Below are 12787 nucleotides of genomic sequence, written 5' to 3'. Positions count from 1 at the left end.
CAAAGATAGGAAAAAATTGGTAATTCAGTCTCCCCGTAATTGTAAAAGAACATCTCTGACACACTCTGGACAGTTTGTCTGTGTTTTATTTTGTCAGTGTTCAAGGATTTTTGGTCTTCTGACTAATTATTCATCCTATAGGAAGAGCTCAGGGACTACTTTGCTTGAACTGGTGAGTTGTGTAATATTTCCTGATAATTAAGTACATCAACTATAATTTGCTGTTTCCTCCAAGTTAGTAACACTAAACAAAAGAGTTTTGGTGTCCTCTTCCATTGTTAAACACATAGCTGTTGTTGTCATTAATTTGTATTATATACTAATATTTAAAATAATGTTTATACAGGTTTCCTTTTTTCAAATGGTATAAATTTTTTTGTAATCTCATATCAACCACTGGCAATACTGTGTCTCCCACCTGGTGTGCCACATCCTGACCTTTTGATACTACTCTGTGTTCAAGGGAATTCACTGTTTTTTTTGCTGGCTAATTTTGGGATTGTCATTTTTTCCTTCTCTCTACCACCATATACCATTGAAATTTATTCCTCCTTAACTAGAAAATCAGTGGACTTTTAGGAGGAATAGCCTTGTCCTTCCCACACAGATACCTACTGTACAATGCTCCAGTAGCCACTGACTAGAACAAGCATGTTTTACTGGAATTTATTCAAATAGCTCCTGAGAGGCAATGATTAGCTTGCCACTAGAAATCTGTACATTTTCAAATACTATTTTTTTAGTTGGACATGCTATAAACCCCATCACTATTGCATAAAAGCCCTTTGTCACAATCCTTTTAACACTAACATAAGTTTTTTGCCTGCAAATTAAACACTTACAGAATAAGCTCTTTTCCTTTTATGATGCTAAAAATAATGATTTCACGGTGTTTAAGTTGCTGATTTTTATGCTGATGACAAGGGATTGGCAGGTTTCGGATTATCTAAGAACTTCTGAATGTGAAAATTTAAAGTGCAGGTAAAAGGTTTGCCTGCACAAAACTGCTATAAAGTCAAAGGTCAGATTTCTTACTTTTCAATGTGGAACAAAGTGCTAGATGGTCATCTTTTACACTGGTAAAAACTTTTTCAAAACGTTGTTTCACCATTGAATTGAGATATGAATTGAGGCCTGGGTTTTGCTTTTTAGTTTTTGGAAAGCCTTTAAAAATGTAGTTAGGAGCGGCTATAAGATCAAGTGTAATAAATTATAGTTTGAGTACAGTGTGCTGTAGTAGTCTCTCTTGGAGGTGGACATGTGGATCACTGTGGCTAGGTCCATCCTCAACAGAAAGGGGAGCTGTTGCCTGGCCAGGCAAGGATGGTAGAAAGCATTTCTAGCTATTGACTCTGTTTGGATATTGAGGCTGAGTGAAGAATCCAGAAGAATTCCAAAATGGCAAACTGTTGTTATGACTGGGGGGGCAAGATGTCCAAGGGACAAGGGGGGTATTACATTTTTGGCAGTTCTTCAGTGTATTTTCTTCTACAAATTAACACTCCCTCTATTTTTAATTTCAGTCAACTGATCTTCATCCTTCTTATTGCACTAAGGTACTAGGGCAGCTGGGAAATGGTGTTGTCTTTGTTTGGCATAAATGAGATGTAAAGTAAGTTGTCATCTGCATATTGCTAGCACTAAAGTTCATGTCATCTCATGATCTCTCTTAGGGTTTTTAAATATATATTGGACAAAATGGGGGATAAGACGGAAATTCTCTGAAATCTATCTGATAGGAATGAATGTATCCAGTTTAGTGTGATTTGACTTGCTCGTGCTCAGAGTCCTAAGCAAATCAGCAATACATTGTGATCTTCAGTGTCAAAAATTGTTGACAGCTTGAATGAAATAAGCATAGATGTTTGCCCCTTGCCTATGCCAGAGAGGAGATGATTCACCAGTAAGGCTAATGCTGTCTGAATGATATAGCCAAGTCTGAAATCCCAAATGCGAATGATTTAGAATGTTGATAAGCGAAGTAAGATACTGTTAGAGATGATTCTTCGCTAGCTTTTAACTTTTTCAGTTACTTTGCCCAAGAAAGGAAGATTAGATATTGTGTGGTAATTGGAGAGAACATTCAAACTGAGAGATTAATTTTTTTTCAGCTCGAGACAACTATTACTTGTTTCAGGTTCACTAGAAGATTACCCTTACCTACAGAGGTATTGATTTAATTCTTTTAGCAAATGGCCCATTCTATCTTTGATGGCTTTCACAAGCCCTGAAGAGCACCTAAGGAATTTAGGATCACATGGCTCATTGATTTTCAGTGTGCATTGAGCAGAGGATTTCACTGAGATGGCTGCATGATGTCCTAATTCTTATTCTGAGTGGTTACAGTTAATTGAGAGTCCAGCAATATGTATAAACAGTTCAAATTATATCCTCCAATGTGCATTTACTTCTATTTCTCAACAGTGAATTTCATCTGCCATTGTGTTGTGTTCACCTAGCTTTTTTAGATTCCCCTAAAGTTCTTCAATCATCTCCAGTCTTGACTAACCTAAACAATTTTTTTCTTTGGCAAATTTTTCCACCTCACTTTTCATCCACCTTTGCAGACTACAAATAAATGTATATGTCCTAATACCAGTCCCTAGTACAAATGTTTGGTGTATCCCATTCTTCTTAACCTTTATCATGTTGATACAGTATTTCTACAGTCAGTTTCTAATCTATTGCAATAGTTGACATCTCACTCCACGACTACATAATTCCCTGTAATAGCCTCTTGTGAGGGATTTTGTCAAAGGGTTTTTGAAAGTCCAAATAAATTATATCAAATTTATCTACTCTTTTGTTAACTTATTCAGAAAATTCTGGTAGACTATAAAGACAAGATTTTTCCTTTGCAGAAGTTTTGCTGGTTTGCCCCTATCATATCTCATTCCTCTAGGTGTTTTATAATTCCATTTTTATTATAATTTCAACCCATTTTCTGGGTACTGAAGTAAGGCTCATTGGGCTGTAATTCACAGGAACACTCCTAGAATTTATTTACTTATAAGTATATTTCTGCCTTGTAGCCTTCAAGCATAACAGCTGATTTTAGTGAGCAGTCATTTAGCTTTTTTGCAATATCCTTATCCTCAATCTTTCCAAGTACCTTGAGGTCGTCCAGTGTACCCACCAATACTCTTGTAGGCTTTCTACTTTGGGTACACTTAAAGAATTTCTTGTTATTGGTATTTCTCTTTGAATATTAGCTCTTCAAAATTCCTCTTAACCCTCCTAATTTCTGCCTGACATTTTACCTTGCCATAGTTCATGTGCCTTCCTTAGTGCCTTCAGTTGTTAGATTGTTAAGATTTTAATTTCTTCACTTTCAACATTAGAGTTTTTATTATTTATTATTTTCCTATTTTTAGCCTCTCTGGCTAATGTTTAGTGTCATAATGCTGGGTCATCTCCCACACTCCTTACTATAGGCTTACTAAGGCTAGTGAGGCTAGTGTCTAGTGTTAGTTATGTAAAGTGGGTTAAGCTGGAATATATTGCAATATTACGATTTTATGAAAACTCTAGTCAAAAGATATAATTATGTTGGGTCATGGGCATCAACAATTTTCTTCAACTGGGTCACAAAGAAAAAAATTTGAAAACCACTGCTCTAAGCCAGTGGTTCTCAACCAGGGGTACATGTACCCCTGCGAGTACGCAGAGGTCTTCCGGGGGTACGTCAGCTCATCTAGATATTTGCCTAGTTTTACAATAGGCTACGTAAAAAGCACTAGCAAAGTCAGTACAAACTAAAATTTCATACAATGACTTGTTTTTACTGCTCTATATACTATAGTATAGGATATCATAACGCGCGTAGACACACTGTATTAGACATGCAGTCTATGTCATTTAATGATGCGTGCAAGCATGTTAATGTGGTTGAAGTTGTAGTTTTTAAATTAGGTGAAACTTGGGGTATGCAAGACAAATCAGACTCCTGAAAGGTTGAGAACCACTGCTCTAAGCACTATACCAAAGGATATAAGGGCAGGGAGCATCACCACTGCCTCTTGGTTTTGTGAGAAAAGAATGACCTGGCTTAGGTGCCTAATTTCCTTTGAGAGGCAGGATTTAGGCCACACCCCTGACCTTGGCATTTCCTATTGGTTAGCTTAGGCGGCTCTCCACTGAGCATACCTACTGGATTGGGCCCCACAGGCAAGACAGGTAGACAAATGCCTATCTTCCCTTGATTTGTGTATTTCTCTGGGGCTTAGGCAGGAGATAGGGAACTCTTACTGTAAAAACTTAAGTGCTACGTGAGTTTAGGTGTCTACAGGGTTAGGCGATATCCAAGCAGGAATTTTGTGGATCTAAGTGGAGCCTAAAACTGGGACTTAGATGCCTAAGTATATTTGTTTCTGGGTGGAATTTCAGTTGCTGATTTTGACCTGTAAAACTTTACAAATCTTACCTTACCTTGTGATCTACATCTTCAGAGACTAATCTCTCTTCTCCCTGTGATGGTGCCATGGTTGAGATCAATAGAACTGTTTGAGCTAGAGCTCATTCATTATGCTGGAAGGCATTCTCTGTAAGGGTCTCTTGACTTTGGAACGTACTTTCTCCCATTTGAAGTCCCAAAGTTGCAGACCTGTATTTAGGGCAGCAAAGCCCATCTATTTGGGCAGGTGTTTGGAGGAAAGGGGGCTAAATTTTGTAGGATCTGGATAGTAGTTGTATTTTTCATTTGGGATGTTAGGATTTTCCAGGAGCTGAGGTTAGGGGAGTTTGGTTGCTATTGCCTGGTTGTTTTGAGTGGAAAAAGACTATTGGTTTCTTACAGCTCGTTTTGTCTCACTTTGACAGTAATTTTAATTAGGTCAAGGCAATTGGAATAAACATCTTTTTATGGAAATATTTAAGGTTAGTGATGGTCCTTAGACCTAACAAACGTTATGCTAAAAACTGGCTTCATCCTTAGAAATCTGGTTTTAGTTTAACCCCCCTGAAGAAAGGGAGGGAGGGAGGAGCAGTGGAAACTTTAGGAGGAGAACAAAGGCAGCCAGATGACCAGGAGTTTAAATAAGAAACCCAGGAGGTGAGACAGGAAGAGGAAATGTGGGGCAGGAAAGAACAAGGGTCACAAAAGCTGGTTAAAAGCTCCAAGATGGAAAGGTTATTCAGTAGGTAACAACCTGCGTGAGGCAGGGGACACTTTCCCTTCCTGGACACCTGTGGTCTCTAAGGACTCCTAAGGGAAGGGTGAGAGAGAAAGGGACATTCATTTTTTGTATGATGTATACTCTCCTGTGCTTAACATGATTAGGTATAAAAGAGCAAAATGCTATTAGACTGGACAAAGTATGTGTTGGCTTCTTCGTAACTACTGCATGCCTCCAAGAGAGGTAAACTGTAAACCACAAACTGGGAGTGGAGTTCTGGGACAGGATGTATTGAAGTAACTGGGATTCCCTGGAGGTCAGTGCAGTGTAGGTTGGCTGAGGAGCTCAATTTCTGTCAAGGGGTGGCAGACTGAGAGTCAGTGCACAGGAAACATGCCAGAGAGGCCAAGGGAGGAAACAGTGCTGTAGCCTGCTGAGACTCAAGAAGCTTGATACACTCAGGAGTACGGACAAACAGAGGCTTGGGTTTCTCTTATAGCAGTCTTAATGAGTGGCCATGAGGGGGGCACTTGCGAGGATCTGTGACATCTGGTCTTCAAAGGGCTTGTTTATACAAACATTCAGTTTGCAGTGAGCTGTGGTGTGAATCTAACCAGCCGTAGCCTGCCATGCTCTAACAGACTGTGTGAACCCTACTGACGTGCACTAACAATGCCTTAGTGCACTTTGATCTACTCCTGTTTCAAAGCAAAAACAGTGAGAGGAAAAACAAGTCCTATCTTAGGAGTCCTTCTTTGTCCCAGCTGATTTTTTTTTTTTTAACTACAAATGATTCTAGTCTTAGAATGTGACAGCAAGCCTTCATGGATATAGTTTTCAGTCTATCTAACATAATCAGCCAATTAATAATGGATGAGTGAGGGTATGTAATTTAAAAAATAATAGTAATAAATGACTTGGAACCATCTAATTATTCACCTAACTAGCTTATGTAATGATGTGAACTTATTATTGTTAGCCTTTTCCACCCTCCTTCTTCCCTCCTTTTGTTTGTCCAATTGAGATCAGAGGCTGTGTCTTTGTATTTGTTTGTACATGCTTAACAAACTGGGCCCTAAACCTGAAAAGGGGCTCTAGGTCATTACCTTAGTACAAATAATAATAAAATGAGACAGAGGGTCCTGTGGTACCTTTGAGACTAACAGAAGTATTGGGAGCATAAGCTTTCGTGGGTAAGAACCTCACTTCTTCAGATGCACTGCTTGCATCTGAAGAAGTGAGGTTCTTACCCACGAAAGCTTATGCTCCCAATACTTCTGTTAGTCTCAAAGGTACCACAGGACCCTCTGTTGCTTTTTACAGATTCAGACTAACACGGCTACCCCTCTGATAATAAAATGAGACTTTGACATGTTATAATTATGCCAACAGTAATTTTACTGTATTTCTGCTGCAATTTAAGAGATTTGGCTTGCTTTTTAAACAAAAAACAAACAAACAAAAACCCCAATAACAAATGAACTAAATTATAATTGAACAACACATTATAATGATTATGAATTAATCATAATGTTCCTGGAGCTCTATGGCAGAATTCAAGTGTTGCTAATTCTCCCAGTTATTACTTCATGATATCTGCTGTCTTCCAGGTGTTTTTCTGATATTAAATTCCTGTAGATGGAAAGTGTGTTTTATGAAAAGTTATGGAGCAACAGTTTTGTTTGAAGTGTGTGACTAACATAGGTTACTATTGCTGAATGTAGCCAACTTGCATAATATAAAGAGACTGATTACCTAAAGTTGAATGAAAAAGAATTTTGAAGAACTCTACTTAAATTTCATCTCATAGTATGTTAAATGGCAAAGTAATAAGTTTGGGGACTTAGACCATTAGACAGAAAAAATATGTATTTCTCTATATTCACATGGCCACAGAACACTTGAAAATAAGAATTTTTTATTATGGGGCAAGAAATATGATTAGATTAATCATTGAAAGTTTAACTCTCCACTTTAAAAATACTTTATTTGACATTTTTAAAATGACTTGTTATAAGTATCAAATTTCTGTTTCAGTCTGAAACTAATTTTCATACCAGTTTGCAATAATTACAATAGGTCTGCCGTGAGATATGGCTATACTTAACCATGATGCGTTTCTAGTGTTGTAGCATACTATGCTTTAGGTTGATTTGATGAAAATGTTAGAGCTAGAAACATATTTAAGAGAATTAAGTAGCCTGGAAAGTTGTTGAATTAACAACACTGGAGATGGAAGTCTTCCATTTGTTCTAGGACAGATACTATTCTACCAATATATTTACCCATACAATTGAAAAGGAACCTCTTACGAGGCAAGTGATCACAGCATTTTTCAGCCTGATTCAGTCTTTGTCTTCACTGCTAGGATTATAAGCGAAGATGTCAATTTGTCAGTTATAGAGCTACTTATACTGGTGGCTTTTGTTATAACTAGGAATTAGAGCAGGACCACTAACCTATTTCACCAAACAGTAATCCAATAGTAGCAACTTTCAGTCACTGTTGTGGCCCAGATAAGATTCAAACCAATGGCTCAGGAATGAAAAGATTTTTCTATTTGATTACAAAACCTTAGGATAATTCAGTCCTTCTGTTTTTCTAGTTGTATTAAATATTACTGAACAATTAACTTCCATTCTGCAAATCATAAATGTTAGTTTCTTACATAGTCAGCAGATTTAGTATGGTAATATAAAAATGTACTCTGGTTATAAGAGCCCATTTAACTATACTGGACAAATTGGAGAAGGTCCAGAGAAGAGCAACAAAAATGATTAAAGGTCTAGAAAACATGACATCTGAGGGAAGACTGAAAAAATTGGGTTTAGTCTGGAGAAGAGAAGACTGAGAGGGGACATGATAACAGTTTTCAAGTACATAAAAGGTTGTTACAAGGAGGAGGGAGAAAAATTGTTCTTCTTAACCTCTGAGGATAGGACAAGAAGCAATGGGCTTAAATTGCAGCAAGGGCGGTTTAGGTTAGACATTAGGAAAAACTTCCTAACTGTCAGAGTGGTTAAGCACTGGAAAAAATTGCCTATGGAGGTTGTGGAATCTCCATCATTGGGGATTTTTAAGAGCAGTTTGGACAAACACCCGTCAGGGATAGTCTAGATAATACTTAGTCCTGCCTGGAGTGCAAGGGACTGGACTAGATGACCTCTTGAGGTCCCTTCCAGTTCTATGATTCTATGATTCTATGATCTATATTTAGCAAAAAACGCTGAAAAAATGTTACATTTTCTAAAGGTTTCACAGCATCAACACTGGCTATTCAGTTCATCCAAACTTTATATTTTGGAAGCTTTTATACAATTGTGCTAGGAAGAAGGGACTGAGAAAGTATGCAGCACCATGTTACTTCACATAGCTTCATTAATCAGTGTAATCCTCTCATATTTTAACTAAATATAAATTAGATGCAGAAAGCTATTAAATATCATGTTATGGTTATTTTGTACCCACAGATTCAGTTATGGCTCAGGATACTTTCATCTGTTGACATGTTTACACATTTAAGACCTTATTTTGCAAAAGGTCAGATATGGATGGATTCCTGAGTCCATGCACAGCCTTGCTGAAGTCAAAGGGGCTGCATGTGGGCACAGGAGTCTGCCTACACACAGCTTATTGCAGTTTTGGGGCTTAAATTAACAAAAGTTTAGAACCCTTAGGGCTTGTCGACACTTATAGCACCAGTGCAGCTGAGCCACTGTAGCGCTTAGTAAAGATGCTATCTACTCCAATGGGAGAGCTTCCCAGAGGTGATAGCTGTGTTGACGGGAAAAGCCCTACACCACAGGTTAGGTCAATATAGGTCTCTAGTTCCCCGGGTTCTCTTTCTTCTCTTTTTTAAATATGGGCACTATATTTGCCAATCGTTCGGGACCTCCCCCGATCGCCATGAATTTTCAAAGATAATGGCCAATGGCTCTGCAATCACATCAGCCAACTCCCTCAGCACCCTTGGATGCATTAGATCTGGACCCATGGATTTGTGCACGTCCAGCTTTTCTAAATAGTCCTTAACCTGTTCTTTCACTACTGAGGGCTGCTCACCTCCTCCCCATACTGCTCACCTTCTCCCCACATCTATTTGAATGTACAGTATAAGCATTGAATTACAAACTGATTTATTTAAATGTACAGATAGATATTCAGATACACTGGTATTTACACTCTGTAACTAAAAATTATAAACATTGTTAATTTGTGTGTATTTTATATAATTTCTGAAACTTCTTTTTTTCAAATTTTTGTAAAGCACACATTCTCCTTTAAGATATGTATATGTGACATACTTCGAATTTTGAAACTAAGCTATTTATTGCATCTGAAAATATATGCATATGAAAATATGTATGCAATCATAAAGTAAATGTGTATGAAAATCACCTTTTAACATGTTTGGATAATTCAGAAATGGCAAACAGTTGTTAAAATCTATCTTTAAAGAACTTCACCTTTTCGCAAATAATAAGCACGAGGCATTTTAGCCCCAAGGGTAATTGTTCCACAGAATTATAAATTCTTGAAAGTAAGGACTCAAAATAAAAGTATTTTGTCAGCTATAATTAGTGTTGCATTCTTTATTATGGCACATGTTTTCAAATTCCGATATTATAGGAGGAGTTGGTAGCAGTCCTTGTATTTAGGTTACCTATCACTTTCTATTATAAAGAATTCTTTTAACCTTTGCTTTGAGAAACTCTCACACTTCTGTTTGCATCAGGCCTTGATATTTGGCAGAGGGAACAACATGAGTTTGCAGAAGTGCCTTTTCTTTATGCCATGAAAGTCTGGTTAGCTTTGGCTGAGATATAAAAATACTGAAAGTTACTGTTTCCCTTCTCTCGCTTAAATTCAAGGGAAAGATTATGGCAGCAATGTTCTGGAAATACCTGAGAGCTTCCTGAACAGCTATAGCTGGGGGGTGGGGCAGGAGAAAAAGCTAGGTTGACCTACGCCTGGACCTGTCCCATGGCTCTAGTGGCATATGGTGTCCCTCCCACCCCCTGTGATGGCACTACATGGGTAGGAACCAGGCAGGTCTCCTCCCCACAGTAAACACCACTTTTTATTGGCAGACCTACCACCTTGTTCCAGAAACCTGTTTTTGCCCACCTATGTTTTCCCCCACCCTCTCTCCAAGGAGCTCACCCAACATGCAAGTTGCAGCAGGGAGGAGAGAGAGAAAGTGAGGGTGTACATCATGCCAGGTTCCTCCCAGCTACCCCACCTGGCCCTAATGTCCCAGCACACCTGCGTGCTGTAAGTTAATGTATCAGAGGGGTAGCCACGTTAGACTGGATCTGTAAAAAGCGACAAAGAGTCCTGTGGCACCTTATAGACTAACAGACGTATTGGAGCATAAGCTTTCATGGGTGAATACCCACTTCGTCAGACGCATGTAGTGGAAATTTCCAGAGGCAGATATAAATTTGAAAATTTGATACCATCAGCTCAGGATTAAACAAAGACTGTGAATGGCTAGCCAACTACAAAAGCAGTTTCTCCTCCCTTGGTGTTCACACCTCAACTGCTAGAAGAAGGCCTCATCCTCCCTGATTGAACTAACCTCGTTATCCCTAGACTGATTCTTGCCTGCATATTTATACCTGCCCCTGGAAATTTCCACTACATGTGTCTGATGAAGTGGGTATTCACTCACAAAAGCTTAAGTTAATGTAGTTTATTCCTATAGCTCAACTGGTAACAGTACTGAAGGTTTAGGGTTCAAACTTTGATGATGCACAAATGGGGTATTGTTACAGTTGCAAGTAAGAATTAATTTTTTTTTACCTTTTCCGTAAAGCAACAACAACAAAAAACCCTACCACTTTAAGAAATTACATACAAATAAACATTATTTAAGTTTCAAAGTCAAGCCCTTGAAAGGTAGAAAGTACCAGATTTAAGGTTGCCCAAACAACATTAATTTTGTCACACTGCATCTACATTATGACACAGTCTTTAATTATGTGATCACATACAATTTTTTGCTATGGGACCTCTATCTCTTTCAGTCCATAGGTTGGATGGGAAAAGGGCAGATTAAAGTTGCATAGGCAATGGTAAATCGGGCATTTTCTAACTTTCAAGTGCATGATTTTGCAGTAAGGTTCTTTTAACTTTTTTGTATGTGATTGAATTTAAAATGTTCGCAAACTCTCTTTATTTTTATGTAGGACCTAATACTCACTCAGGCAAAATTCCTTCTGCCTGTAATGGCCTTAGCACCTACATTCTTGTGTGATAGAGACTTTAGAAATATGCAAACTAGGAAGATATTTATAACCCTTTGGAAAAATAACTCTTTGGGAATTCTAAAACTTCAATAATCATTATTGATGATTACCAACAGTTACAAATAACGTCCATAATACTCAAAACATATTTGCCTAAATGGATTTATCATTTTTATGTCCACGCACCTAGTGTGGGCCTGGCAGGAACTCCCATAATTATAAAATTTTAAGCCATTCAATCCACTAGACTATAGACATAAAAAAAATATATGGTGGTGCAACCTGGAGAAAAGATTTGATTACACTCATTTGAGCTGACCTTCATAATTCACTCATAAGCTCCTTAAGACAAGGATTCTCCTTATATTTGTGTCCTGAATTATATTGTCATGCTTAATAGATAATTAATAATAATTGTTTTGACACTCACAAATGATGCATTCATACCAAATTCATGCCAATAAAACTCTTATACCACTCCACACCATAATGTTACCTTCTTTTTGTCTGAGTGTCCCTGTGAATACAGAGGGACAAGGTGGGTGAGGTAATGTCTTTTTTAAACCAACTTCTGTTGGTGAAAGAGAGAAACTTTCAAGCTACGCAGGGCTTTTCTTAAGCTCTAGGAAAGGTACTCTGAGCATCACTGCTAAATGCAAGGTGGAGCAGATTGTTTAGCATAAATAGTGAAATAGGGAGCTTGTTTCTGGTGATGAGCTCGGCGAGTTTGGGGGGTTGTTTGAAGGCCAAAAGAGGAGGTTCAGGAAAGTATTTTTTTAAGATGTGGTTCCCATCGAGTATGGGTTTTAATTGTTTAATGATTCCCCAAATGGTAGGGTGGTAGGTGACAACTAGGGATGTGTGGTCAGAGGTTTTTTTCTTCTGTATTGAGACAGGTTCTCTCAGGGTATTTGGGTGACACATTCCATGCAGCGATCAACTTTGCTGGTGGAGTGTCCTTGTTTGGTGAATGCAGTGTAGTTGTAGCCTTGTTAGTCCCAAGACATTAGAGAGATGAGGTGGGTGAGATAATATCTTTTATTGGACTAATTTCTACTGGTGAGAAAGACAAGCTTTCGAGCCAGATGACCTGAAGAAGAGCTCTGTGTGACTCGAAAGCTTGTCTGTCTCACCAGTAGAAATTAGTCCAATAAAAGATATTACCTCACCCACTTTGTCTGTTTAGAGAGTTTGATAGATGGGTGGTTGTTGTTGAAGTTGTGAAAATCTCTGAGGGAATTTAGGTCATCCGTCCAGAGGTTGAAAATGTCATTGATGTTTCATTGGTTTCGTGGTGCCTTTGTCCAGAAATTCTTCCTCAATATGGGCCATGAAGAGACTGGCATATTGGGGAGCCATCCTAGTATTGGTGGCTGTTCCCGTGATTTGGACAAAATGTTTGTTGTTGAACGTAAAATTGCT

General features: G+C 38.2%; 1 protein-coding gene across 4 annotated transcripts in view; it reads left to right on the top strand.

Annotated features, from left to right (window-relative positions):
• Positions 1-12787, top strand: part of PACRG (parkin coregulated) — a 461469-nt gene that overhangs the window by 33024 nt on the left and 415658 nt on the right. The gene's annotated exons all lie outside the window — the stretch shown is intronic.

This window comes from Malaclemys terrapin, chromosome 3, assembly GCF_027887155.1.
Source record: "Malaclemys terrapin pileata isolate rMalTer1 chromosome 3, rMalTer1.hap1, whole genome shotgun sequence".
Lineage (NCBI taxonomy): Eukaryota > Metazoa > Chordata > Testudines > Emydidae > Malaclemys > Malaclemys terrapin.
This window is presented reverse-complemented; position numbering and strand designations above follow the sequence as displayed.